The sequence below is a fragment of the Manis pentadactyla genome, chromosome 1, assembly GCF_030020395.1.
Source record: "Manis pentadactyla isolate mManPen7 chromosome 1, mManPen7.hap1, whole genome shotgun sequence".
Classification (NCBI taxonomy): Eukaryota; Metazoa; Chordata; class Mammalia; order Pholidota; family Manidae; genus Manis; species Manis pentadactyla.
Window position 1 is genome coordinate 22,900,177 of NC_080019.1, and position 27,580 is coordinate 22,927,756.

At 36.2% G+C, this 27,580-nt stretch overlaps 1 protein-coding gene and 1 non-coding gene across 3 annotated transcripts in view; one reads left to right on the forward strand and one right to left on the reverse strand.

The window, feature by feature from the left end:
- Window positions 1-27,580, reverse strand: part of SH3D19 (SH3 domain containing 19) — a 170,512-nt gene that overhangs the window by 58,449 nt on the left and 84,483 nt on the right. The window lies entirely within an intron of this gene.
- On the forward strand, window positions 7,796-7,900 carry LOC118913758 (U6 spliceosomal RNA). The gene has a single exon (XR_005025323.2). It is a non-coding gene; the product is annotated as a U6 spliceosomal RNA (small nuclear RNA).

Genomic DNA, 27,580 nt, shown 5'->3' on the forward strand with positions numbered 1-27,580 from the left:
TTTCCAAACTCTAAAGTTTAAAGTTCCCCTTTAAACATTAACAGGTTTGGTAATGAGGAAAATGAAAAGGAGGACTGTGGTCAAATACATCTCCACGGGAAGCAGTTCTGGGAGGCGCTGGAGCAGCCGCTTGGCTGGGCAGGGCATATAATTTCTGTATCTCAAATGTAGCTATAGATGCAAAAACTGTTGGTTTTGAAGACGACCTTTTATCTTCATCTTTCTGCAGGAAAAAAAGCTACTAGTGAAGGTACCATCCTATAGTCTTAAGAAAAAGCCTAATGGGAGTGCTTTCTCCAGATGAGCTCAGGCTCATGTCTCATCTGAGAAACTCCAGGAAAAGTGGCCACCGCGGGATAGCGGACACGGTCACGTGACGATTAATCAGAGGAGGGGGAACACTCTTCAGGGAGCTTGTTCTAGAGTCCAACTGTCCATGTTCACTCAGTGCCTCCACGTGCTAGCTGGTGTGACTTTGTGCCAATTATTAGCTTCTCTAAGGCCCTTGTTTCCTCATATTTAAAAGCAGGAATAATTCATCTCCTTCATCAGGTTGTTTTGAACAGTAAGAGGGAGAATTCATTAAAGCATTTTACACAAAGCCTAGAACAAAGTGCATGTTCAAGATAAGTGAGCTGCTATTATCATTATTCATGTTTGTTCATAATCTTTAGGGGCATCACAAAATATCTCACAATACATACAACCCATGATAGGCTTTCACTCTGGGGTTTGATTTCATACAGATTGTAAGCCTAACAGCTTATGGGTTTAAAGTTTTTTTTCCTTTGAGATTTACTTTGCTCTCCTCTGGCTTCTGTCGTTCAGATGGAACCTGAACCCAGGCTACCCCACAGCAAAACAGAGCGCCGAAAACTCCATCCTCTTTCTGTCCTGAACTTATAAGCCTATGTCCTGGCCCTCAGCAGAGCTAACCCAGATCTTCTGCCTTCTGTTCTTCAAGCACTGTGGCCCCTATCATCAGGTGCCCTTGCTCTCGGTTGGGCAGATAAAACCACTCAAGGTATCATAGTCAGAGACACCCCCAGGAGGGCAAAGGGCTTGCAGATCCTGAGGAGGAGAATCAAAATAAAAGTTGGGTCAAGCCAGAATTGTCTCCAGTGTCTGTTCTGATGATTGATCTTTCTCCAGGACTTCGGGGCGGTTCCTCCTAGCTGTGCAGAGACCCTGTCTATCCTTTCTTCCTACTCTTTTACAAAAAGCACTTCTCAGGCTGTGCTGTAGGATCATTCTCTTACCTGTTACCATTGCATTTGTATATAAACCTTAATTAGTTAAGGTGTTTTTAAGAAAGAAAATTAAATTTTAAAAGTGTTTCTTAACCTAGTGAAGTTATTTTCTAATTAAGATTTCAACAATGAAGATGATGGAAACAGCTTATTATATGTGCCAAACAGACCATCTATTTTATAAATGAAGAAAAGAAGGCTTAGAAATTAGGTACTGTGTCTGTAGTCACACAGCTGGTAAGTGCCAGAGCCACATGTGAAATCCATTATTGCCTGACTATAGTCTAAAAGTCTGTAATTCAGGTTTGGGTAGCTGGGTACAAGTTTCTGTTTGTTCCACAAAGTTCAATATGCAGGCAGCACCTTCAATGCAAAAGATGATCCAAAAAATATCACAATGTCTCATCCAGATTCTTCAGGTAACAGAAGAAGGCAAAGGGTTGCTAGGTTTGACATTTTGATGTTGTGAAAAACAGCAAAGCAAACCTCAATGGTCATTCTTAAGCTCAACTAAGAAAATCCAACCTCTCTTTTTATTTTGAATCATGTTTTATTTATCATAATAAAAGATTTGAAACAATTAATTATACAACTTTCAAAGCAAGAGCATGTTTCCTGGTTTAAATTCTTTCCTCCCCCACCGCTTCTTTGGTGAGGAAAAAGCTGTTTTCCCAAACCAGTCATGGAAGTCACTGGGTTTAGCTTGCTTGGTACACAGATCAGAATAATGCGTACAAGTGCCCACTGTTGTCATCACATCTAGTTTTGGAGTTCCTTCTGTGTGCAGAGGTAACTGAATATATTTTTTAAAATGCATTATTTGTTAAAAAAAAAAATCAATAAAGGCATGGCATATCATTGGAATACCAGTCAGTAAAGCCATTAGCCATTTAACTCCTTTTAACAAGGAGTTAAGCTAATATGATGTAGAGGAGCAGCCCTCTGGTCAAGGTGATAAACCTACCAGTGATAAAACATTTGTCTCCTTGCACCATCTTCTCTCAACATTTAGATCAATTCATCTCCATTTCATCGCAGTAAAGTTAGACCACATTGGTGTGACTTCTGCAGGCTGGAAGAGGTATTCTGTCTCCTCCATTCTGTCACACATCCAATATTTATTACATGTATAATATGTACCATGCACCAGGAATGCCCTGAAAGCAGACTCTGACATCAGGGAGAAAGCTAATCATTACAACTGCCTTTCTATTAGTACTACACAGGGATAGGCACAAGGTACTATGGACACAGAGAAGATATATACCACTTGATCTTGGGGTCTGAGGAAAGGCTTCCAAAATGTGATTTGTGTCTTGACTGAGCCCTGAAGAATGTGTGGGAAGAAAGGCTTGGAAGACGGAGTGTCAGACAACATGTGTAACAGACCAGGGGTGTGGAGACAGGTAAGCATGGTTGGAGCACAGCATATGAAGAAGCCATGGTAAGAGATTAAGAAGTGACTGGAACTCAAATGCCATGTCAAAGGGTAAGTGAAAACATGCTATAGAGGGAAGTGATGATACCAGACATCACCAACCAAGACAGACACTAAGAATCCATGGGTTGAAGATATGGCAGCAAAGTGTTTCAAAAGCAATTAAGAATTTCTCTGGGACATCTTCCTAAAGTTACCTGGTCTGTTTGCACCAGCCATCGTGGTTGTGGCATGCCTGACTTCTTAAAAGGGCTTAGTTATATGAGTGCTGGTATTCTGTATCTTGAATTGTGGGCAGATCCACATTTTTAGGAACTAAATTATGTAGATGATAGGATTTGACATGCTAATATTGGATGGATGAGATAAATAATGAGTGGAGGCAGAGAAGAGATGACAGAAACAAGAGGAGGTTTCTGTAAGTGCCAGAAAGGCACTGGAGAAGTCTGGAGTCTTACTCATGCATCAATTCTTCATTTATGGACCTCTCGCTATATACTCAGCAACATATCACAAACTGGGGACACCAATATGAATAATATACAATCTCTTCCCCCATGAAGTATGTGGTCTTGTTGATAATTCAATAAATAAAATATAACAACAATGTGAAAGAAAATATTATATAAGGTATTATGGGAACTTTGAAGAAGGGTATCTAAATTTACCCAGGAGAGTTGAAGGAAGCATAGAGCTGATGCTTGAATAGAACTAGTGCAGGGTACTCAACCGGCCACTATACTGACATTTGGTAAGGAAGTGGGGTTGTCCTGTGTATTACAGGATGACAAGCAGCATCCCCGGCCTCTACCTACTAAATGCCAAAAGCATACTTACTTACCCCTCCTCCCTGCCAGTTGTGACAGCCCAAAGTGTCTCTAGACACTGCTAAATGTCTCCTGGGGAGGAAATCACCCCCAGAGAACCACTAAGTTAGTGGCAACAAAACAGAGTTAACAGGATTTATATGGACAGGAAGGAAAATGACTGTCATTTCTGGTTGCCAAGTTAATGGTGGCAGTAGTGGGATAAAACTGTGTGCCAGAGGTGAGGGAATGGGGCAAAAGCAGTGAGGAGGAAAGAAGAAAGAAGTAAAAGAAATTTCCAGCATCAGTAACAGTTTTAGAAAAGTAGTACTATGGTTATACCAGGTGAAAAATATGAGTCTGTGAAGAAACACTAAGTAGTCATTCTACAAAAAGAATGTTTTTAAGTCAGGTGTTTATATAGCAAGGGTTACCTGTACTTCTTCAAAGTGCTACTTATTTCAGGACTACAATAAAACCAAAGTCCTTGACTTGCTCCATTAAAAAAATCATTATGTGTAATTTTATAAACAAAGCCTTGGGACAACCCTGACTTGCTTGTCAAAACAGAAAGCAACAGTGTTATAGAGTAACACAAATACCTGTTTTCATCTTGTATGTGCATCAAATTTTTATCACTCTATATTACCTTCTAGATGAAGGCAGTACTATGTAATGGGAGAAGAAATGAGAGTTAATAAACAATATTTTGCCACTGAATCAAACATAAAGCTATGATGCCATTTTAATAGTGTCTAAATTATCATGCCAATATGTAGGACCAGATCTGATAAAGTGTGAGGAATGGAAAAGAATAAGAATGTGTAGTTACTAGAAACTAATGAAAATAAATTATTTTTTAACTTTAAAACTCCAACAAGCTGCTACAGTTTAAAGTGTGAGTATGGTGAGGAGGTGAATTCCTTCTTAAGAATTAAAGAGTCAAGATTAGTAAAGAAAAATAATTGATAACCAACTAGAACAGCTTCTGCTAAAGTCAAAAACTACAATGAAACTACAAAATACTTCTATCAGTGCTCTGACAGCTTTAGGGGAAAAGTTATATACATTCTGAGACACTTTTTTATCACCAGTGATAGCTCAATTATAATCATTAAGATCTGTAATATAACATTAAGTTACACCAGGTATTTTTCTACTTGATTTTTTTCAAGGGCAAGGAAATCATATGTGCAACCTTTATTTACACATTTACTTCCAGGAAAAAAAAGCTAATGCATATTTAAAATGAGTTTCATTAACACACCCTACCTATTACAAAATTTGTAAAATGAGTTCTATTAACAACACTCATACCTGTGAGCATAAAGTATATGAAAGACAAGTAGAGAAAAAGCAAATAGGATCATGATGTGCCTACTGGGGCATCATGCCTATAGTGGGAAGAGTACAGAATTTGGAGGCAGCCAGACCTACTTCCCTATATGTGTGAGCTCAGCTAATTTACTCACTTGCTGGAATTGCTTCCTCATCTGTAATATGAGGATTCTAATGCCTATCCTCTGGCTTGTCCTGAGCCTGAATAAAAACAAAACAAAACAATATGTAAAATATATAGCACAAGGCTTGTCACATACTAGTGTCTCAAAAATTGTTAGTTATATTTCTTACCCTACTTCCCAATACACAAATTTCTGTAGTCTGTAATTATCCGAGGCTGAACTTGTGGGAGCTATCCTGCCAATACCTGTTGAGTTGCCCTGCAGTGATTATAACTCTACCTTATAAATTCAAATAATTGACCATTCACATTTCAGTTGCAATTATTCACTACTTACAACCATTCTGAGTTTCACAATGCATACTTCTCACATACCTAATCTCTTATGAAGCTTAAGCAATCACGAAGCCAAGAGAACAAAACAGACCCACAAGCTTTCGTGAGCACTGTATTGTTCTCAGTGAGAACACAGAACTCTGCTCCTTTCGCTCACCCTTCCCAAGATGTTTTTCACAAAATGGACCTGGTGATCAGGAGCTCTAAAAGAATTTATGTTTCTTTAGCTCTATTAACAAGTAATCCCACAAAAGTATTCAAATCCTAGAAGAAGCTTTCAACTTTATTATTAGTAACTACAGCACATTTGAAATTAGAGTATGTTTTCCTGTCCTTCCCAACTCTTTTTCTTTATTTTCACACATGCATGTCTTGACTTCCTAATCAGACTGCAAATTTCTCAAGGAGAGAGACTGTCTTCTACTTCCTTTTTATAGTGCAAGTCAGTGGAACTATACGTATTAAGTGCTCACTGAACTAATGTGAACTCAATTGTACTCACAGAAATAAATATAACTTGAATAGTACAGGTGATTCCTCTTATAATTTACTTAACAAGCAAATCCAAAATTATACATTCCACTTATAATTTACTTAATAAGTGAATCCCCAGGAATAATTTTACTGCTGGCTTTGTTCTATTGGTTTCAATTCCCAGTTACACCTTGGATGCACATCTTGCCCAGAACGTCTGGGTCTAACATTTAAAAATTGGTATTTTTCATACAAAATATCACCTTGATGAGCATCTGGTGCTCAAGGAAGAATAGTTCTCTCTTCTAACAATAGATGGAAAACTGGCCAGGTTTACCTAATTAAGAGATGGTGCAATAAACACTGTATTTTAAAGGTGAATTAATGGAACTTAGGGATAATTCAAAGTTTTTCATTGTACACTACCTTTAGAACCTCTCTCTTTATAAATTAAGCCTTTGGTAATTCCCAGCCAATAAGCTGCACAAACAATTCACTGGTGTGCTACTAAATTTCAAACCATGAATAATACACAGTAACATACACTGATGTTAATCAGAACTTGCCCAAGTGGGTTATATGATGTAGAGTAGGTACAACTTATTCTGAGATATATACAAGGCATAATGTCGAATCACCACCTAGGAAAGGTGGTATTTACAGCAACATGTGAGAACAGGAATTTTTAACCTCTCCAAATGTTAACAGAAAAAGGCTGAAAAAACTATGGGTCTGATGCATAAATGAATGAAACAAGGAGCTAATAACCAGAATAAATTCTTTCAAGGGTTTTATCTTTCCTCCACAGTCAACTTAAAGTGAGCTGTAGAAAAAGTGTTAAAAGAAATTGCAGAAAGACAAAAAGGGCAAAAAATATAATCCTCTCTTTTCTGGATATATATAACAATATAGTAGGATTAAATTTTTAAAGTTATTTGTGGTTAAAGGCAAAAAAAAAGGACAGCATAGTACTAACACAGTGTCCATTATATGCCAGGAAAAAGTGAGGGAGAAATAAAATACTGACAAATACATGAGAGTTTCAGTTTGAAGCATCCATGACATGCAGAAACTGATTTTTCTGATTTTGTCTTACTAGCTGATTATTGTATTTTTGACTAAAAGATAAGCTTTCACTCTGTTAAGAGCAAATGTTTATTTTCAACCAAGAAATGTAATGTTTATGCTCTTCTGGGCATTATGCTAGGTACCAAACAGACAAGATTCACTAGGGACATGGTCCCTGCCCATAAGGTTCTCACAATCTAGTGAAAACCCTATGGACAAGAGAATAGCTTACTATTTGTGTGCATTTCTGCTTTTCTTTCTTTTTTTTGAAATATTTTTTTAACTGAAGTATAGTGACATACGCTTTTCTTGAAATCAGGACTTTCATGTACCTTTTACCTTGTATTAGAAGTACATTTGTGTATTATCTCCTCCATTACACCATAAACTTCTCAGGCAAAGTACACATACTGTAATGATGTTGCATATAAGCCTTAAGTTAAAAAAAGATAAGTATGGCAAATTTTTTTAAATTAAGGTAATTTTTAAGTCCCTTCGGCATGTTCAGATTCCATTCCACAAAATATTTTAAGTCATATGTAAAGAACAACTCTCCTAAAAACATCTGATTCATCCAATTACACCCTATTTAACAATGCCTTTAAAGAATGTAAAAAGAAGTTCTAAGGAAAAAAAAAAAAAAAAAGAAAACCTACACCCTTTTCTAAAAGCGTCATCTTGGTTTCAAAAACTATATGCACCCAGAAAAGGGTGACACATCTCTTGGGGCATTTCCTTATAGAAAAACCTAGTATAAACTCCTGCAACAGACATAAGGCTGGCAGGGTACACCACCTGGCAAGAGAAATTAGGACACCGGAAGCTTAGAAATCTAGAGAGTGACATGGATGCACACTACAAAAGGAAAAATCAAAGGCAGATGTTTCCTACACCACACCATATACTGAGTTGTAACGTCTATATAACAAGAAACAAACATGAAGTAAAAAAGCCCTCTGACGTGCTCGCTTTGGCAGCACATACACTAAAATTGGAACAATATAGAGATGATTAGCATGGTCTCTGCGCAAGAATGACACACAAACGTGAAGCGTTCCATAATTAAAAAACAAAAAAAGCCCTCTGTCCAAGGATGAAAAAAAATACTCAGGGAGGAAAAAGAAGAAAAAGTTTCTCATAACATACTAGTTTATTACCAACCTGGAAAAATATGCTTTATGTCATTAGTATTTTCTTTTTTACTAAACATGTATAAATATTTTAATATGTTGGTTCTCAACAGAACATGAAATCTACTCTCTTTTCTTGGTATTACTCAAAAGAACAAAAGATGGTGGGAATAGAGTGGTAATATAGTATCACCACCCATTCTTGCTGAGGTACACCTGGTAACACTTTTGATGTCACAGTTACAGAGAAAAGGTCTTAATTCTGACATTTCTGTCTATAACTTTTACTTATCTTTTTGCTTCCTCAGTGCCTGGACAAACTTAACACTTTAAAAATAACCTGAGATGAATTCTATTCCTTTGGAAACAAAAATCAAAGGAACATATTTACATATATGACAGTATTTAATTAAACATTTGAATTTTACATTATATAAAGGACATAGGAGGAGAGAGTGGGCAAAGGATGGAAGGAGGAAAAGTGGAATCAGACTTGACACACAACTTGCAAGTCTATCATAGTAAAAGTGGGGGGATTAATCATTCAGTGGAGGTAACAGTAAGTATGGACGAGTATTTTTGGCTTTTGTTTTCACATCATTCCTAACTCACTTTTAATCACTCAGTACTGAAACCTGGAAGAGAGAATTGCATAGCATGGGTGCCTGGCGTCTCCTGATGTGGCATCAAAATCAGCACCCAAACACAAAAGTCCCAGGAGCAGGTGATATTTGGAGCTGGGCTAGCAACAAAATATGTCATAAACAAATGGGTATGTTCATGCATATATATATATATTTGGGAAGGTGCCTTAATCTCAGGATGTGGTAGTGTTCCAACAAGACCAAATTTATCTCAATTAACCAGTTTAATGTTCTCTTGTAAAAAACAAAACCTTACTATTAATAAAAACATATGAAAAATCAGTGGGTTTAGTGGAAGGCAACAAGGAAAGAAAAAAAGGTGAGACATAAGATTTCATGTTTCTCCATTCTCTATTGGAGGGGTTAAAATAAAAGTGCCACGAGTAATGACAGTTTGCTATTTTCACTGCAAAGCAAGTATCTATCTTAAGAATCTGAAACTGATCAAAACATTAGCTAACACTTCCAATTACAGTCAAAAAGAAATTAGGTCGGTTTGAAACCCTGACTTTAAAATCTAAAAACATTACTACTTATAAAATGTTAGCTACAGTTTTTGTTTGAACTATTGAGGCAGATAGTTTTTAAAAGCCAGGTTTAAATGTTATTAATAAAAGTACATAAATTTATTTAGGCTGTTATAAGACACTACAAGATCTTTCAGGAAATTAAAATGAAGCAAAACATACAAACAGCAAGACCTAATCAACGTAATTGCAAATATTAAAGGCCTTAAAAAGGCCTTTATGTTACTATTTAAAACAAATACATTAAAAAAAATTCATTTAAACAAGTCCTTCAAAAAGAGTTCTTAAAGAGTTTCTGTTAAAATCAAAGGCTTTAACCAAGAATGTAAAATGGGCCAAGAATGTAGAAAACAGCTGAGCTCATTCTAACAACACATGAATTTGTTCTCCTCTGGGAATTGGAACAGAAATTTCAACAGTGAGTAAGCATGAACACTCTTACTGCAAATCAAATAATCAACAATTTCTCCATTATATAAGGAGTGCAGTGCATCTACCAGCTAGTACTAAAAAATAATACCTAATTTTTGCCAAGCCACTGGAAATCTTTTTCATTGGCTTCTAAGAACATATTTTATAGCTAAAGGATTTTAAAATCATTTAAAATTATGGCTACAGTTATATGAAATTACCTAACACATAAAGTAGATTTCAATATTAAGGAGCCCACAGAAAAGGGTTTAGGGTAGATATTATGTTACCTGAGGACACCTTCATTTGGAGGTATAACTGTTCATTAAGACTGTAGACACTGAGTACAACTACCCCAAACAAATTGTCCTATATTCACAGGATATTTAAAAAGACTCATACAGTAAATCTGCCTCCTACAAGCATCAGAAAGCAGCAGAAGGGAAGGAAGCAAGAAGATGTAGAAGAGAATGTCAGAGAGAATAGCAGGTATGAGGTCCAGCTGAGCAAAGGATTGAGCACTTTGTCGTGGACACACAGAGCCAGGTTTCCATACACTCTCAAGGTAAAGACTGCCTGAGGAATGAAGAAGTCCACATGGGCACCATATTTTGAAATAACCAGCCTACTACACAGGAAATTTATGCTGCCCCATCTCAATTCATTCTCTTCTCTTCACTTTTACACTGGAGAGGCACTTCAGGCAGCCAGTCTCACCAAGTCCCCTTTGTGACCAGCTATACCCACCATTTAATGGCCTGAAGTATAGAGTCTGCAGCAAAGCAACAGAGTATGATCAACTGATCCTCGGATTTACTTCTATGAAGTAGATAAACAGATCCCCAAACGGATTATCAGTATTACCCCAATCTTATTTTTAAAATCTTAATTAAAAAACACATAAGTATACATATATATGCACACACATGCATATAAATACAAATAAACACAGACACAAGTATGTATAATACATGTATACTTACATTTATATTTCATATTTATACAAGAAAAGAGAACACATCTACCCAGAGGCATGGTGGAGCCAGCCCACACTGGGTCATGAGAACTAATAAATGAAATTCCAGAAATTTTGCAGGTCAGTTATTAAACACAGTATTATTAAAAATTATATAACCTTATAGAAATTATATAAATTTACAATTAAATAAGTCACATAAAAAACAAAGGTGATATTAGCAAACCGAATTAAAAAATACATCAAAAAGATCAACCATCATGATCAAGTGAGATTTATTCCAGGGATGCAAGGATGGTACTACATTCAAAAATCCATCAACATCATCCACCACATCAACAAAAAGAAGGACAAAAACAACATGATCATCTCCATAGATGATGAAAAGCACTTGACAAAATTCAACATCCATTCATGACAAAAACTCTCAACAAAATGGGTGTAGAGGACAAAAACCTCAACATAATAAAGGCCATATATGACAAACCTACAGCCAACATCATACTTAACAGCAAGTAGCCAAAAGCTTTTCCTTTAAGATCAGGAACAAGACAAGGATGGCCACTCTCCCCACTGTTATTCAACATAGTACTGGAGGTCCTAGCCACGGCAATCAGACAACACAAAGAAATAAAAGGCATCCAGACTGGCAAGGAAGAAGTCAAACTGTCCCGGTTTGCAGATGACATGATAGTGTACATAAAAAACCCTAAAGAATCCACTCCAAAACTACTGGAACTAATATCCGGATTCAGCAAAGTTGCAGGATACAAAATTAATACACAGAAATCTGTTGCATTCCTATACACTAACAATGAACTAGCAGAAAGAGAAATCAGGAAAACAATTCCATTCACAATTGCATCAAAAAGAATAAAATACCTAGGAATAAACCTAACCAAGAAATTGAAAGACCTATACCCTGAAAACTATAAGACACTGTTAAGAGAAATTAAAGAGGACACTAACAAATGGGAACTCATCCCATGCTCTTGGCTAGGAAGAATTAATATTGTCCAAATGGCCATCCTGCTTAAAGCAATCCACAGATTCAATGCAATCCCTATCAAAATACCAACAGCATTCTGCAACGAACTAGAGCAAATAGTTCTAAAATTCAAATGGAACGACAAAAGACCCTGAATAGCCAAAGCAATCCTGAGAAGGAAGAATAGATAGAGCTGGGGGGATTACACTCCCTGACTTCAAACTCTACTACAAAGCCACAGTAATCAAGACAATCTGGTACTGGCACAGGAACAGACCCATAGACCAATGGAACAGGATAGAAAGCCCAGACATTAACCCAAGCATACATGCTCAATTAATATACGATAAAGGAGCCATGGACATACAAAGGGGAAATAACACCCTCTTCAACAACTGGTGTTGGCAAAACTGGACAGCTACATGCAAGAGAATGAAACTGGATTACTGTCTAACCCCATATACAAAAGTAAACTCGAAATGGATCAAAGACCTGAATGTAAGTCATAAAACCATAAAACTCTTAGAAGACAACATAGGCAAAAATCTCCTGAATATAAACACGAGCAACTTTTTCCTGAACGCATCTCCTCACGCAAGGAAAAAAAAAGCACAAATGAACAAACGGGACTACATCATGCTAAAAAGCTTCTGTAGAGCAAAGGACACCATCAGCAGAACAAAAGGAATCCTACAGTATGGGAGAATATATTTGTAAATGACATATCCGACAAGCGGTTAACATCCAAAATATATAAAGAACTCATGTGCCTCAACAACCAAAAAGCAAATGACCCAATTAAAAAATTGGCAGACGATATGAACAGACAATTCACCAAAGAAGAAATTCAGATGGCCCATTAGGCACACGAAAAGATCCTCCACATCACTAATTATCAGGGAAATGCAAAAAAAAACCCACAATGAGATATCACCTCACATCAGTTAGGATGGCCAGCATGAAAAAAACTAAGAACAACAAATACTCGCAAGGATGTGGAGAAAGGGGAACCCTCCTACACTGCTGGTGGGAATGAAGCCAGTTCAACCATTGTGGAAAACAATATTGAGGTTCTGCAAAAAACTAGAAATAGAAATACCATTTGACCCAGGAATTCCACTCCTAGGAATTTACAGAAAGAATACAATTTCTCAGATTCAAAAAGACATATGCACCCCTATGTTTATTGCAGCACTATTTACAATAACCAAGATATGGATGGAAGCAACCTAAGCGCCCATCAGTAGATGAATGGATAAAGAAGATGTGGTACATACACACAATGGAATACTATTCAGCCATAAGAAAGAAACAAATCCTACCTACCGTTTGCAACAACATGGATTGAGGTGGAGGATATTATGCTCAGTGAAATAAGCCAGGCAGAGAAAGACAAGTACCAAATGATTTCCCTCATTTGTGGAGTATAACAATGAAGCAAAACTGAAGGAACAAACAGCAACAGACTCACAGACTCCAAGAAGGGACTAGTGGTTACCAAAGGGGAGGGATGGGGTCAGGCGGGTGGTGAAAGAGGGAGAAGGGGATTCAGGGGCATTATGATTGACACAGATGGTGTGGGGGGATCATGGGGAAGATAGTGTAGCACAGAGAAGGCAAATAGTGACTCTGTGGCATCTTACTACACTTATGAGCAGTGACTGCAAGGGGTTATGGTCGGGGGGACACGATAATATGGGTGAATGTCGTGACCACATTGTTTTTTCAAGTGAAACCTTCGTAAGAGTATATATCAATAATACCTTAATAAAAAAAAGTGATACTAAAAATTTATCATTTCCTAATTATTTTACTACATTTTACTATTTTCTATGCTCTTGAGATTATTCATGTCTATTATGTTTGTACGGTGGAAATACTGTATAATGATATGCAACTGTAACTGTGCAACTCTTTTCAATTCACAATCATGGTGTCATTTTGATAAACTGGCCAAAGTGGGAGTATTTACATCACAAAATTGCGAAACCGCAGCTTAACTTATCATTTTATTGATGGTCTAGACTTAAGAAGTGATGGAGAAAATGTTGATGCAAATTTGACATACAAGCATGTTGTGCCTGCAGCTGTTACATTATGAATACCACAAAATACTGAGGAAACATTCTTTTAGTATTTTAAAACTATTATCTGAATCAGCAAAGAACTTGCTCAGGTCATTGACAAAACGGATGGAAATTTAATATATGCTTTGGTTGTTTTACTTCCATCTTACTTATTAAATAAAAGTATCAACTAACATTCATACTGGAACTAACTCACAGAGCTGGTAAACACCAGTACATCACTGCATATGCCCAAAATGTTAACAATCATCATCTCTAAGAATTACAGATTATGATTTGTTTATCTACCTAACTCTCTGTATCTCCTAAGTTTCATATAATGAACTTGATTACTTTTACAATTTTTATGTTATCAAATAAAAGCTTTGGTATGGCAAAGAACAAAACAGAAAGTAATCAGTTCATGTTAAATTCATGGCTTTTGAAGAATTAAAATTACATTCAAACAATCAGATAATCAATCACCTTCTGGAAATACCAGACTGAGGTCAAATTTAAGTGCCATTACAGTGGTGAAAAAAATCCCCTCAAATCCTAGCATGAATAACAGCAATAATAGCATGAATAACAAAATCCAAAACAATTTACAAAAAGGAAACGATCTATATATACAGTTAAACTTTGAAAAACATGGGGGTTAGGGACACCAACTCCCCATGCAGTTGAATATCCACATATAACTTTTGACTCCTCAAAAAGAAACTTTACTAACAACATACTGTTGACCAGCAGCCTTACCAACAGCAGTTATTAGCACATATTTTATATGTATTATATACTGTTCTCAATAAACTAAGTTAAAGAAAAGAGTGTTTTTTCAAATTGCTACAAATCTCAAAAAAAATTTCCAATATATTGATTGAAAAAAATCTGTGTATAAAGTGTTTTCTTGCAGTTCAAACCTATGTTGCAAGAGTCAACTGTATTTCACAATTCCCCACTGCTCCAGCAATAAAATAAAAAAAACCAAAGAGCTAATAATCAAATTAAATGAACATAAACATTTAGTACTTAAAAATCATTAATGCAACTATTATTTCCTTAGTGTATTCTACACGCCTGGGACTGTTCCAGGTGCAGGGGACAACAAAACTAAAGACAAGCCCCCTGCATTCAAAGAGCTTACAGTTAAGTGGAAAAAATAGAAAAGTAGGCAAGCTTTTTTTTTTTTTTTTTTTTAAAGCAGGCAATTTTAATAGGAAATGTGGAACCACCCAAGGATATCTGGAATCTTTAAAAAACACTATCAAAATATAGAACTAGTAATGAATGTCAATTCAAATGAAATACAAATGAAAGACAGAGTAAAGTATAATCAAACTTTAAAAAAGAATAAAAAAGATTCTCAGTGGCAAGACAGTATAGCTATGAATAGTAACATCAACCTCCTTGCAGTGGCCACAGCCAGAGACAGTCCTCAAACTCCCGGCTAGTCCAGTGGAGTTTTTAGAACTGGCTTGGTCTGACAGTCCAGTCCTAATTCAAACTTCTTGTGACACTCAAATCACCCTGCTCACACCTACAACCAATGGCTATGTCACTTTAAGAAAGTCTGTAAGATATGCTAGTTGTATCTGGGGCCATGGCTCTTTCTGTTATAAGAATTCCCAACAACAGAAAGCAACTAAAATGAATGTGTAGATGGATAGATATATGCACAAGTAGTTAGGCAGGCAAGACAGACAGAATTGTTTTTTCTTAACAACCTTACTTTGAAAAAAGAATATACACCACTTAGCAGTTCCTGCTACCTTTACATCTCATCTGTCTAGGTAGCAGGTATCAATCCTGTTATATTAATGGAATGGCAGAGAGATGAAAGCCCTTCTGAACACCTAAAGCTGGTGTGATAAAGCTACACGTTTTGCTTCTTGACACTCTGTTAAAACTGGGGTCACAATTTTCCTAGAGGAGTTACATAGGTCTTTCTGGCTAAGCAGAACCCAGTCACGGTATTTGGGATTCTTCTTGAAAGTTTCAAAAAAAGAAGAAAGAAAAGGAGACTCGGACAAAATAGGAAGAGAAACGTAATTTTTGGTGGAGGGGTTAGAATCTAAGACATAGTAGTTCCAAGCTCTCCTCCTAATTCCACCTTCTTCCCTTCTTCCCACAGCCACAAAGGGCCTGACACGAAGGGCCTAAGAAACACTGGAATTCCTGTGATGGGGAAATCACCACCAGCAGCTACAGCTTCCCCATCAGCACCACCAGCACCTTCCCCAGATGTGGGACAGTCCCGAGTAGTGGGGCAGCAGAGCTGCTGCGTGATCTTAGCAGCTGAAGAAGACAACAGTGTGTGACGATAACCAACACACAAATAGAAATCAGAAAGGTTTCCTCTAGCTCATTTATTTGCTTCTGCAAGTAGCATAAAAAAAAGAATACATTTCTTAAGGTCTTCAGATTTCTAGCCATTTTCTAGTTCACTTGAAAGCTGTCTCCTCTTATATCAGGAAACATTAACTGGTTCTGTTTCATCAATTGTTGTGTACCAAACAAGAGATAAAAAGGTGAGCAAGTGCCTTCAGGTCGGGGGCTACGACTATAAACATATAATTACAAATTTAATTACAAACTATAATATAAGGTGACTTGTGCTCTAGATAGACTTACGCCGAAGTAATTAGGAAGCAGGTCTTTACTTTTTTATTTCTGTCCCTATGATATCAAAATGTTTCAAACAGTAACTTCAGGCCCCATTTTTAAGTTTTAACATAAAGACTACTTGCATTCCTTTTCAACTCTAACATTTTGTTAGAAATGTTTGTTTTTAAACTAGGATTTTCTATAAGAACAATGACCTTTCTTCAAGTAATTCAGTCTTGATCATTTTATTGTATGTTATTTGGTAAAGCAGAATAAAAGTTGCTCCCCATGCTAATGAATTGCTCCCACTTATTTTGTTATAGTTATATTGTACATATGTCTTTTGGGAGAATCTTTTTTTAAATAAAGTCTTAAATTTTGTGATAGTTTTAGATTTGTGGAAAAGTGAAGATTCCATATATCTTACACCTAGTTTTCTTTTACATTCTAGTTCACATCTTACATTAATATACTATATTTGTCCCAATTATCTGTTTTTAAACACTCCAATTATGTAAACTCTACTTTTCCATGTTTTATGTGTAAGAGGTTATAGAAGGTACTAGAAAAGATCCTCTACAGGAATTAATGTAACATTGAACTGTAAACATTGGGTGACAACATTGTTCCCCAGAACAATAAAAACATTTTCAAATTCAAATACTTGTGTCAAGGTGAAGTCATGCCCAAACCCAGGAGTGAGGTCAAGTAGGCCTATTCACAGGGCTTGCCACCCTGACTAGCTCCATGTAAAGACAGAACATTTGGGGTGGTGTTTTACAAAGAAGAGAAGTACTAGTAAAGGGAAGAAAAATTCAGGACACAGGATAACTGCTAACCTTAATAGAGTTTGAAGTAAATCAGGATGGTATGAAATTTCTGTACATTTATTTTTTAAGGTTCCAATTCCCTAGTAGTATAAGCTACCTTAACGCCCAGCGAAGTGTTTATCACACACAGTTAACTATTTGTTGGACATAAGTGAATCCCACTTTCAAATATGTCATTATACTGAAACTCGGGTACATCTGTTTGTTATCAAATCTGCATCCATCAGTGTTCCACGGCAATGTTATTTTTTTTAAGCTATGATCCTTCTCACATCAGGTCTACCAGAAATGCAAGTTGTGGTTTTGCCTCAGGCTTAAGCAGAACAAATCTATGAGAGATTTGAAGGCTGTATTCTCAATAATCACTATTAAAAAAACACAAAGTGTAATATTTTATTTAAATACTGAAATCAAGTCTCTTCTTTATGCACATAAAAGGCCAAAGAGAAGAGGGGAGAGATGACCCACCCCGGTACATAATGCACCTGTTTGCATTAAGGCTTTAAGTGAATTCCTGGAGACAAAGGGCATGCAGGCCTCAGGACCAAGAAGCTTTCTGGTAACTGTCAGAGTGTGAACTGTGTGAGGGTTTTGGAGGCGTGAAATACAACTTCAGCTCTGCCATCACTCACTCCATGAGCATAACTGCATCACTTAATGCAATCTCAGATTATCTCTCTTCCACCCACTACGCCAAAATTTTTAAAATATGAAACTTAACTCCAAGACCTCCATTTAAATTCCACTTAAAAAGAATCACTTATTTAATCCAACAGAGTAGAGTTAGACTTGACAACTAATCCATTTCAATAATAGTAACAGCTAACTGAACTGAGCATTATTCTAATTCCTTACATCTTTTAACTCCTTTAATCCACACATCCACCCTCAGAAGAGGGTACTATTATTATCCCAATTTTACAGATGGGAGAAGAGCTTATGTAACTCCAATGTCCAAGGTCTCCCAACTTGTGAGTGATGACGCCAGGATTTGATCTGAACTTGGACAGTCTGGCTCCAAAGCCTAACTTCATATGTGCTTGTGTGCTTCACTGCCTCACAAAAAGTTCAGCCTACAAGCAAATGTTGAGAGGACAACATGAGAAGCACTTACGTAAGTGTGAACTGTGAATTAAGTTACCAGGAACCTGAGAATTTGTCTCCTGGCTGGAAGATTTAGACCAGAGGCAATGGTGAAGGACATAGGGAAGAGCATATAAGTAACTATACAGTTGCATCATACTTATACTGGAAAAGGACTAGAAAATGGTTTAAGGCTTTCATCATGTCTGGGATGTATTCCTAATACATAACATGTCAAGGAGTGCATGCAAATAAATGTTTGGAAATTCATGGGTCTGGCTGTATTTTGTGTTGTTTTAGGAGATTCCACATTAAAGTTTTTTTTGTCCCTTTTGTTGGTGGAAGAAGACAAAACAATAAAGCCTTCTATTACTAAGGCATACACCTAGTGTCAGTGTTCATAAAACAAGCAATACATTTCCCTCTTCACACAGTACACATTATATGGCAGGGATTTGGTTTGTATACAAATACTTTAAAGTAATACTCTGCTCTGTTTCTTCAATATATTCATGGCACCCTAACCTATGTGGAAACTAATCCTAGAATCAAGCTGACAGTCTGGGATAGTCTTAAAGCCAATGTATGTTAAGTATATAATTTTCATTACTAAACAACAGCATTTTTTACTTATGTTATTATATTATCTTGTGAGGTTAAAAGCAACTGAAACCCCTTTCAACTCAAATTAAATAAGAGAGGCTTTGATAATGAGAATATAAGGGTTATAAAGGAATTCCCACAAAACTGAAGTATAGCTGAATTTCACAGAGCACTGGAAAACCAGGTGGCTTCTTGCACAAGCTCTCCTTCTGTTCTTCCTCATTCTTCTGACACCACACCATCCCTGCTTCTCTCTTCAAATCTCTTGCTACAGTTGTACTCTGCTTGTTCGTCAGTGTTCATTAATATGTATGTCCCATCAAGCCCAAATCTAAATAATTTTCAAGCTACAGAAACCAAGGCTCTTAGCTCTGTCTTAGTTTAAACTTCTGAAAGAAAGAACTTGTTATCACAGTGCATGGGTCAGAAGTCCACCAACTATGAGGAAAGGGGTAAGGCCATGTGGCAACCCTGTCACAGGTGTGTGTCCTTCAGCCAGGAGAAGCTCTCAAAGCAGGCAAAGGCTGGCCTCGCTGCAAACAGCACGACTCCATGAGGTAGAATTAGTAGTTCTGCACCATCACCCCACTGGTCAGTACTGTCAAGAAACCAAACACTAAAACATAGGCCTTAAAAGCCAGTAAGAGGATCAGTTACAGGAATTGTTTCCAAGTGAAGGCTGAACACTTTGGAACCCAAGACCACCAGGAAGGATCCTAACAATGTCTACTGTGCTTTTTCCATTAGCTATTTTACTACTGAGTGGCTTGTCTACTCCTACTTTGAGTGTAGGGACATTGAAGACATCCTGTATTCAGATTGAGAGGTTAGGGTTTATTATGCTCAAAGGAATGCAATTAATTTCCATCTGCTATGTGGAAAAGTCAGCACTAGTAAAAAAGAAGCAAATCTGTATCTTTTCTTCAAGTAGTGAAAGCTAGTTATCTTGTCATTATGTCAGAAGCCTGTGTGACCACTCACTGTTCCTGATAATCTGAGACTTTGCTAGTTTACACAGAGCAGATTTGTGTCACAGTGTGCTTATCCAAGCACAAAGGGTCACATGTATGTGTCAGGAGCAACAACCACCCAGGTCAGGATTTTTATGCATATGCCGATTTATGTTCTTGGGCAACATCCTGCCATAACCAGACATACTGGCTCCAGTAGAGAGAACCCTTTAGGATCAAGAATAGTGCAACTATACAGTTATTTACTACAAAACTAACAGATATCAAGCAGATCTGTCGGAAAGAATTTCTGGGTCAGACACTTGAAGTGTGCTGACCTTGGAAAGCAGAGATCACAATACTAAAACCAATTCCTGAATAAGGTCCAAAGCAACTGTGATGGTCAATTTTATATATCAGTTTGGCTAGGCTACAGTCCCCAGCTCTTCAAATACTAATTTACATGTTGTGAAAGTATTGTGTAGAGACAGTTAAAATTCATCATCAGTTGACTTTAGGTGTGAGAGATTATCCTAGATAAACTGGGTAGGCCTGACTCAACCAGTAAAGGCCTTACAAGCAAAACTGAGGTTGGCCTGAAGAAGGAAAAAAAATCCTGCTTAGTAGCTTTAGTCCATGTACTTAAGTACTAGCCTGCTGTTCCTGGTGATCTGTCCTATGGATTTCCAACTTGCCTAGCCAGTCCCCACAATCACAAAAAATAATTATTACCTAGAATAAATCTCTTAATAGACATCTCCTCTTGGTTCTGTTTCTCTGGTTGAACCCTAAGTGATACAGCAACTAAATCATCATCATCATAATCCTAAGAGACAGGCACTATTATTAGCCCCATTTATAGGAAACTGAGGTAAAGAAAGATTAAGAAACTGCCCATGGGAACCCAGATCCTAAGTGGTCCTAAGTGGGGAAGTTAGATTCTAAAGCAGGCAGCCTGATGTTTGAACCCAAGCACTTTTTTACCTTCCATTCCACAGCCTTTCTGAATGATTCTACCAATACAAGCAGAGCTTAACCAGCTAAAAAAGTATTTTTAAAGTTCATTTTGGATTACCCTAAAAAGTTCTCCAAACTTGGACATATATGGTAGTATTTTCTGTATTCATTTCATTCATTCATTTGATCATCCTAAAAATTCCCCAAAAGTGAGCACAGTCCTGATTTCAAATATAGGCTCGTATATGAAAAGTCTTAACATATTTTTTATCCATAAATTTTGATCTATTAATGTCACTGCTAGGAATTTATCACAAGGAGACAAAGGCTTGTTATTGAGCTTCACTTTATTACACCTCAACAGGTACTGTGTTTTTTTACAAACTGAAGGTTTGCAGCAACTCGACCAAGCTGGGAATCAGAAGCCTGTGTGACCATTCCCTGTTTGCCAGGGACATGTCAACAAGTGGTAAACGAACAACCAGAAGCCTGTTTGCAGCACCATTCCCAATTTCCCAACAGCATTTGCTCCCTTTGTGTCTGTCACATTTTAGTAATTCTCACAATATTTCAAATGTTTTCATTATTATTATATTTGTTACGGTGATCTGTGATCAGTGATTACACTCACTGGAAAGTTCAGATTTGCAATAAAGTATTTTTAAAAATATACACATTGCTTTTTCAGGCATAATGCTACTGCATGTAATAGACCACATTACAATGCAAAAATAACTTTTTTATGCACTAGGAAACCAAAAAAGTCATTGACTCACTTTAACGTGATATTTGTTTTATTGCAGTGTTCTGGAACAAGCATATCTCTGAAGTATGCCTGTTACCAGTGATAGTCCATAAAAACACAGGTATAAGAATCTTATCACCGCATCATTGGTAAGAGTAAAAAACTGCAAATAAGGTAAGTGTCTGACAACAGTAAAATAGTTTAACATTTGGTATACCTACATGATGGAATACCATAAAAATCATATAGGAATATGTTTAAAAATTTTGTGATAAAAGGAAGTTATATACAACATTGTGTACAGTATGATCCCAATTATGTTTTTAAAAAATATACCACGGTACCCACAGTAAAAAGACTGAATGACCAATATACCAACAGCAAGTCATAATTCAGCATAATTTTAATTCTCTTTTTTAAATATACTTTCCAAAATAAAAATTTATTGCTTTCTAGTAAAAAAAGTTTAATCATGATCTGTAAGTTTACTGAAATGGGAAAATGTTCATGATATAATGATAAAAGAAAATAATTTATAAAGCATATATTCATGAGCTTCTATGTTAAAATTATAGTATGTGCTTGAAAAGATAAAACCCAAAGAGAAATACATCAAAATGTAATAGTGATTAACTATGAGGAGGTGAGACTAAAGATGATTTTTTTCTTTTATATACTTTTCCCCAATTTTCTATAATGAATATATTCTGCTTTATAACCAGAACAAATGAATGTAATTTCATTAAAAAAAATTTTTTTTTTAAAAGGCAATGAGGTTAGAAGTTAGGAATTCACCATATGGAAAATTCTGATGTGTAGTTCAGCTTACAAAGACTTTTTCTATTTGGAGCTTCTCTAGAATCTGTAACTAAATCTGTAACTACTGGGCAATAGATGGTAATAAACTTTAAGTTCTGCTTGTCCTCTCTTGATAGCATCCCTGGACTGCCTGGACAAGGCAGTGTGCCAACAATATTTTCTCTAGGGAACAGGTAAAATTGAGGGTGTATTTTTATCTTAGACACAATGTTACTCCGAAGCATTCAGAGAATGGATAATCAGTACCTGCCTTCTATTAAAAAAAATTTTTTAATAACCAGAGGGTACTGATTCTCAATCTTCCTTTATAAAAGTAAAGAGAATCACACATAAGTCCATCTTTGGCATGCCTGCCTTATTTCTGCAGCATTTATAAGTGCTGTGCAAGTGTGGGCAGGCTCACTCTGCATCTCTGGAAAACTGCTCTACAATTGGAATGGGATCAGAAGTAACAAAAATGTCACTAGGGCAGAACTGAATGCTCTGATTAATTATCTACAGGAGTACCTAATAAAAAAGGAAGCCCCCAACCCTGAAATTATATTTTTGAGACCAGCCTGATTTCCAGTTTTTAGAAGAGTTCATGTAGTAATTAAGACAGTGTTTTGTCAGCAAACAGAATAGAGAGTCCACAACAGACACAGGTTGATACATACAGTTTTGTGTCACATGCTATGATAGAGGAGGCATTACAGATCAGTGGGGAAAGTGGACATGTCAACAAGTGGTAAAGGAACAACTGATCATATTTTTAAAAATTCAGAAGGAATTAATTTTATCATGTGAGAATCTAAAGACATAAAAGTAAAAAAGTAAAACATATATTTTGAAGAAATATATGAGATCATTTTCATGACTTTGGGGTAGGGAATGAGTTTTTAAATAAGACTCAACAAGTACAAATCACAAAGAAAAAGACTGATAAATCTGACTATGTGAAAACTGAAGTATGTGAAGACAGCAAAGGCATGTGAAAAGACAAGTCCTGCATATGGGTGACAAAGGTTAGTGTCCAACATAAATAAAAAACTACACATCAGAAAGTAAAAGACAAATTGCTCAGTAAAGTATGGGCGCGGAACTTGTAAAAGATGAAACGTAAGCAGCCAATGAATATTTGAAAAGATTTTTTACCTTGCTGCTATTAAGAAGATGTGTGCCAATGTCATAATGAGATACCACGGCACTTGCATCAAGTTGGCAGGAAAATCACAATGACTGATGGTAACAAGTATGTATGAGAATAATTTGGTGTATTATATTTATAGTGCAACTGAGCAACATCTAGTGAAGCTGAAGATGCCCAGACCCTACCTCCTTGGAGAAGTTTTTTACATGTACCAAGGGAACCACGAACAAGAGTGCTGGGAGTCGCACTGTTTGGACTAAGGGAACTACAACTGTATCTCAAAAACATAATTTTGGATGATAAAAACCAAGTTGTAGGACAGGTACAGTATGATACTATTTATATAAAGCAGAGGTCGACAAATGGGCCAAATCTAGTCTGCCACCTGTTTCTGTAGATAAAGTTTTAGAGGAACTCCACCATGTGTATTTGCTTGCGTTCCATCTACAGCTGTTTTGCATTACAATGGCAGTTGAGTAGTTGTAGCAGAAACCATCTGGCCTTCAAAACTGAAAATACTTTCTGACCCTTTATAGAAAAAATCTGCAGACTCCCTTTTTCACAGCAAAACACAAACAATATGTAGTTTTTTGAATATTTTTATGGCTACATATACATATGTTTATATGTATTTTATATGTATGTATACACACTTTTAAAAATAGAAGTATAAAAATATGCATGGAATTAATAAATAGTGAATTTTGGATAATGATTACCAAAGAAATAGGTCAGGGAAGGGTAATATGGAGTTTCAAGTGTATGTATTTATTTTAGATATACTTGTTTTATTTCTTAAGCTAAATAATGGCTTTGCAATATTATGTACACTTTAAAATTTTTTCATAATTCATTAAAAAGGCCTTCAAAAACTACTTGAATTCTATGGCATTAATAAAGACAGGCTCATAAAAGTGAGTGAAATTTTCTTTGATTATTTCTGAAAGAGGAAATTTAAGAGGAAATAATCAAGAATGTTCAGAAAAAAACATGATTAAATTCTTTCTCATTTTACCTCTACTTACAGTACTTCTGTATAGTTTCCTTTACTCAAAGCACCATTTATTAATCTGTCAATTTTCATCTCATTTTGTCACTTGAGAATTATACAAAGAACATATGAAACCTTTTTTTTGTAGTACAGAAATATGTGGTGTCTGCCATTATTCTATAGGCAACTACTAAGAGTCTACTGGTTCAGTGCCTATCCTAGTCTGCATTCCATGCATATATATTATATTCAAATAATATTTAGAAAAAATGGGAATATGTGTGTGTGGCGTGTATGTATACATATGTATGCATGTGTATATATATTCACATATATATGTATGCCAACTTGCCCTTTTCACTTATATTTTAAAAGTATAACTATGTCACTTTCCATTTCATTATTTTTTAAAGTGCTATAAAGAATTTTCTGATGTAGTTATATTTAATCAGTTCTTTACTGATAGCATCTGTTATTGATTGTGTAACAGAAATGATGCTGCAAGAAACGTCTTTATGTTCCTATCTTTGTGTATAGTTGTGTACAAAAACCTCTATTGCTTCTTCCAAGATAGATTGTTTTCTCTCAAGTTTCTACTGAACTATTCTAATTCAAAATTATTTTAAGTTTTAAAAGTTTCCATACCCTACATTTCCATTTTCTACCCCAAATTTCAGATGGCTTCACGGTGGTTGGGTGCCACTCCAGGCTCAGTAGGGTCTGTTTCAATGCCCCTCCCTATAAGGTGACTGAAATGTCAAAATATTTGTAGCATATAGTTCAGTACACTCAGAGTTAACGGTTGATGATGTTAAAACTCACAGCCACCATTTTATCATGAAGAATCTGAAAGGGTCTTGGTTTTCTGAATCGGCACCATGTTGTTGATCTTATAAAGACGTTGAGGATTTTTTTGACTTTACCATCCCAACACTGTGGTTTAACAGACTAGCTAAAAGGCAGAAGATTTAACTTGTCTTTGCTTTTCTCCTTTCTAAATATGCTTATTAAAATGTCATGCTCTGCTAGGCTTAGTTTAACTACTATAATTCTGTAGCACTTTGCCTGCCCATATGTTTTGGTTCCTGTACCTCTATAAACTATAGCCTGTGTGTAATTACTTTCTGGAATTATGTTTTCTAAGCTATAAGAGAAACATTACTTTTGCTGTTGCATCTGTAATGCTATAAATGAGGTGAAAAATTAAAGCATATGCAGGTTTTGTGGGGGAAAAATCCTTTTGCAATGGGAGTTGTGAAGGGATTATTAACATTTTATGTCATTCTACAGAGAATATATATATCACATTGTTTTATTGTGGTTTCAGGAACTGTGACTTTAGCATTTCCCCCTAGTGTGATGGGAATGAAAATGAAGCATTTATATGGTTTATCAGCTGGGTAATTGAAAAGTTTTATCAGCTGGCCTTCGGCTGCCATAGTACTTAGTGTGGGGTTTCTCTGAAGTTGTTTCGAATTAAACTATCAGCAGGCAGTTAACTCTGGAACAGTAGCTGGTTCTTTATTTATTACTTTTTCTCAAGATGGGTATGTTTGGCCAGCCCTTTTTCAGCAGTCGAGGGAGCACATGGAACTTGGCCCTTACATTTTTTTCATCTTAATTCTTTCCTCTTTCCCTTGGGTTAGATACAGTTTGTATTAGGTCTTTAGTTTTCTTCAGTATAGAGGCAGTTATTTATATAGTTCTACAAAAATCTATATTAAATAACCTTTAATTGAGTGAATATTATATACATCTTTGTGGATCTCATCTATCCATAGGTTATGATTTTACCCCAACTATTAAATATCCTTGTTCAATGGGACTTTTTAAATTTAAATGTCCTCCCTTACTGGCACAGCATGTTATCTATCACATTCTTCAGATGTTCTGATTAGACTATGAACCCAGAAATGTATTACTTGCAGGAAGAATCCGAGTGTGGACAGAATTGCTAAACGAGTGTTCAGCAGCCCACTCATCCCGTGTCTCATTAATAGCGAAGTGTTGTTATCAAAATTCAGCCTTGTCCTAACAGTACTTGTAAGAGCCCCTTCTTGATCTTCAAAACTGTCTTGGTTATTCTTGCTCTTCCTTATACATTTTAGAATCACTCTGTCGAATTCAAAAAAGTTTTTGTGATTTCTACTGAAATTTCTTTGTTGTAGTAGAACATTTAAGACAAAGTAGCTGGATTTTTCAGTCCCTTTAAGTCAGTGGAATCTATTATTCAGAGCTGGTGGGGTGGAAAGAAGAGCTCCTAATTTTCCATTCCTGGCACTGATGGGGCTTTACTTTATTATCTTTACCTCCTACTTCCCTCTCAATTAGTTTTCCAAACTGCCACTCCATAGTACATTTTTCTAGATGTTATGAATAGCTGTGTCTGAGAAAGGAAGTTACAAATTCAAACAAATTTTTTAAGTCCTGTGTGGTAAATCTCTCACTTGGAGTTTTACAATGCACTTTAGTATATCAGAGACTCTTAGAATCACAGTAAAGAAATATGTCTGATTTTAACTCACCATTTCACTTTTTGTGCATGCATACTTATTTCTTGCACCCTAATTAATATCCTACTGAAGAATGTTCCCTAGGACATCAATTTGGGAAACAGTATACTTAAACTAATAAGGAAAAGAATAACTCAAGTATATCTGACTTCAGCACTAAGCAAATTTTTAAAATACCAACATCAACACAAACTAAGCAAAAAGCACCCAGTAATCCTCTCAGAAATGATTAAGTTGTGTTTTTTAGCTTGGGGTCTTAGTGTTGACCTATACCTGATAAAACTTTCCCTTTAACTTAACAAGAGTTAATGCTTTCCTTCCTATTTCAGCCCTGAAATGAAAAGCAAACATCCCAAATTTGGTCACCTCTCACTACTAAAGCTATAGGAGTGTCTGGCCTTATAAAAACACAAACAAAAGAAATGCATCTCTCCATCACTACTGGGCCTTGAGCCCATCATTCTTGCTACCAAGTGGCCTGAGGAAAACCAACAAACATAGCAAAATTAAGTGATTTTTGTTTCTATTTTCTTCTTTCTGCTTTGTTGATTCAGCAGGTATTAATCTGCTCACTTCACTACTGGCCCAGTGGGACAGCCCTACTCAGCTGAGGATGCCAAGGGAAGAATAGGTCACTGCCAGTCTCAGCAGACACCCGGGCCAGAAAACAATGACCTCGTCCTGGTAAAACATTTCTCCTTACTTATATAGGGCATTACTCCTTAACTATTTTTGTAACAAACATATTCAATAATAATCATGGCCAAGCTTTTGAGA